The following is a 3,440-nucleotide window of genomic DNA, read 5'->3' as shown; positions in this document are numbered from 1 at the left end:
AGTTGAATTGACCTTCATTTTAAGTTAATATGTTCTTCAAAGCATTAGTTTTTTTTAATTGAGGGAAGACTTTTTCTAATTAACTGCATAACCAGTTGTATTGTAAAGCTTCATTACTAAATAAACAACTTTGAAATGTTCAGTGATTTCTTGTAGCATCGTTTCAAAGTAACGTGCGTAATGTTGCGTTTTGATGATGTGCGATGTGGGAGCCTCTTTATATCTTGGGTCGCAAATGTCATACTTTTTAATATTTAATAAATAAATATTTCTTTAGATCATAGAATGAATACAAGGATTCTAATTATAACATGTTAAATGTTAGATAGTGATTAGTGTAAGAGAATATTGCTCATAATTGAATACAATACAAAAGAAAATAAATTCAGTAAGGCTAGTCTAGGTACAAGTTAGAATTGAAATAATAAAACAACAGAAACATAAATGTTTGACATGTTTCCTTAAACAAGATGTGTTCATGTATCTATCTATCATATGTGTCTGACTGTCTGTGATTCGCTCACGGTACAACAGTGAGTTATACCGTCTCTCATCTAAGCTGCACGTTTCTCGTGTTTTCGCTTTCTAATTTGATCATTCAACGCTAGTGTTGGTGAATGTGGCCACAGAAGAACTGGCTTCGGTGCTGGTATCTGGTCCCGAGCAGTACATGGCCACTGGCATCCTCGTCGGGAGATTTGGGAGCGCACCTTCAAACTTGAGCACCTGAAGTGCTTGCCCGATAGACGGTCTCATGGTCCAGTCAGGGTGCGCACACCATAACCCGACCATCATCAAACACACAACTTGTTCGGCATCAAATGCCGAGCCCAAACCCGGGTCCACACCCGAAAGCAGCTCACCTTTTCCAAACAAATCCCAAACCCACTGCACCAAACTCACATTAGAGTTCCAACAAAAATCAATAGCCTTTCGCCCGCACACGATCTCCAATATAACCACACCAAAGCTATAAACATCTGACTCTTTACTAGCCTTCCCGGTCGATATGTACTCAGGAGACATGTAGCCAAGGGTCCCGGCTATGACCGTTGTTCGCTGACCCAACTCATGTTCCACAAATCGAGCAAGTCCAAAATCCCCGAGCTTCACGTTAAACCCTGAATCAAGCATGATGTTACTCGGTTTAATATCCCGATGCACCACACATTGCTCCCACTCTTCGTGTAAATAGAGTAAAGCCGAAGCTAAACCCGTAGCAATTTTGTACCTCACCGGCCACTTAAGTGGACTCTTTTTACCAAACAGGTGCGCATCGAGACTGCCATTTGGCATGTACTCGTACACGAGCAAGAACTGAGTCTCGTCATGGCACCAACCGACGAGTTGTACCAAGTTTCTGTGTCGTAACCGGCTATTAATCTTCACTTCAGTCATGTACTCTTTCTTCCCCTGCTTAGACCCTTGTGAAATTTTCTTGACCGCGACCGGGATGCCTTGACAAGGCAAGAAGCCCTTGTAAACCGCACCGAACCCGCCCTCACCCAACTTCTGGTTAAAGTTGTTGGTGGCCACAATAAGATCATTATAAGAAAATCTCTTAGCCGATCCGCTTTGGAGATCATCGTTTAACGATGTTAACGAGACCGTCTCAAGCGATTCTTGTGTTCGTGTTATGCAAATTATAATGCATGTTATAACGACACCGATGAATATAACCACAAGCGGGACGGCTAATCCCACTATCAACTTCCATTTATTTGTTTTATGTTCTTTCTCATGGTATGTGTTCAAACTTGAACTAAACTCCCAGTATTGTAATATGTGTTTCTCCACATAAGTACCCGTGGCAGCCGAGAACCCGATCGTGACCCACTCGGGAACAACTTCCCGGAGATCGACTTGATACGAAAGGCTCGTGTTTCCAGCACCATAGCTCCAAGTCAGGTCCAGAATCTTGGTGGTACCATTGTAAGAAACCCAACAATCTATAGGATCTCCACTGCGCTCGCTGGCATTCCAAGCAGTGTAATTAGCGGACTGAAGCGAGTTCTTGTTAATGCCCACGTGTTGGACCGGTGGGTCCCATCCTTTGTTCGGAAAAGAGTCGAACTCAATGAAAATCATTTGAATTCTGTCGGAACCGGTGTCTGTTTTATTGAACAGGCCCAAGAATCCAGCAGCCGAATTGGGTGGGATTGGAAAGCCATCGGGTGCAAGAAAGAAAGCGATCCCATCACCGTAGGTTGTTGAATTCAACGTGTTAATGATGAATGTGAAGTGTGTGGTGAAATCGGTTAAGTTCCCGGTTTTCTTGTCCCAAATGTGGACAGGCTGTGCATAACTAGCGTGACCGACACGAGTGAAGTCATTGACATCGTTGAAGTGTATGGCTCCATCTCTAGCTGCAGCATCGCCCAAACAGACTATATCGGTTTCATTGGAATCAAAACTCGTGATCTCGAAACGTAACGAGTTCGAGTAAGGCAAGAACAATAGCAATAAGGAAGAACATGCAACAAGAATGAATGAAGACGAAAAAAAGATAGCCATGATTAAGGTATTCTATGTAACTTGCTTCTAAATAGGTAGAAAATAACATCACTCAAAAACTATAATGTGAACATATTGGGTGGTGGGTCCACATGGAGTAAACCTATTGGTTAATATCATATGAAGATCTTCCGTCTTTAAGACTTTAGAAGATTATAATATAAAGTTGTAAGATAACTCCATCTTGACTTGACCTGATATAAACAAAAGATGAAACAGTCGTTGACACAGGAAAGCACACCGTTTTTTCGTGGGAGCTTAAGTATTCGTCATTCCCGTTAGTAATACTTAAATACTAATTGTGGTGGAATCATTCAAAACAAAGACACTTAGCTTTAACTATTAATAATTAGTGACTCCTTCAAACTGTTATCCCAATAAGATTCACTGCTATAGCTTAACTGCAACTAGTGTTGTAGAACTCGTTAGATCGGACAGTGGGGTAGGAACTAATGATTAATCGGATTGAAATTTATATGTAATTTTTCAAATATACATATAGATACCAAATTTTATTTTTATATATTCTTTTAGTATTGACCTTTTTTGATAAAAATAGGGATTAACCAACGACCAGTCGGTGGACTACCAACTACCGATTGATCGACGACGTCTAGACGAGATTTTTACAATCATTTATTACAAGTCTATCACAAGTGATTGGAATTAAGGATAGATAATAACATTTTTCTTCAATGCATTAACCAGTTTAAAAGTAAATTAACTTCCAAAACTAGAAATTAACTAATAATGTTAAAAATTAGTTTGCTAACTTAAGATTGATAAAAAGAAATGTAAATTTTTTTTAGATTACATATCTTGATTTCAAAAGATTCACATTTAACAAGATGGTTATAAAAACCAAAATAGAAAATAATCATGGGTTTAAAAGTTACAAGATCAAACCTTTTTAACACGATTTCTGA

At 39.4% G+C, this 3,440-nt stretch overlaps 1 pseudogene; it reads right to left on the bottom strand.

Moving 5' to 3' along the window:
* Positions 1–594: 594 nt before the first annotated feature.
* LOC143604118 (L-type lectin-domain containing receptor kinase IX.1 pseudogene) lies at positions 595–2,514 on the bottom strand (annotated as a pseudogene).
* Between the last annotated feature and the right edge of the window lie 926 nt (positions 2,515–3,440).

This window comes from Bidens hawaiensis, unplaced genomic scaffold (genome assembly GCF_021521415.1).
Source record: "Bidens hawaiensis isolate Kalapana, Puna unplaced genomic scaffold, B.hawaiensis_p1.1 tig00063985_1, whole genome shotgun sequence".
Classification (NCBI taxonomy): Eukaryota; Viridiplantae; Streptophyta; class Magnoliopsida; order Asterales; family Asteraceae; genus Bidens; species Bidens hawaiensis.
Note: the sequence above shows the minus strand (reverse complement) of the source record. Positions and strands in the feature narration are given on the sequence as shown.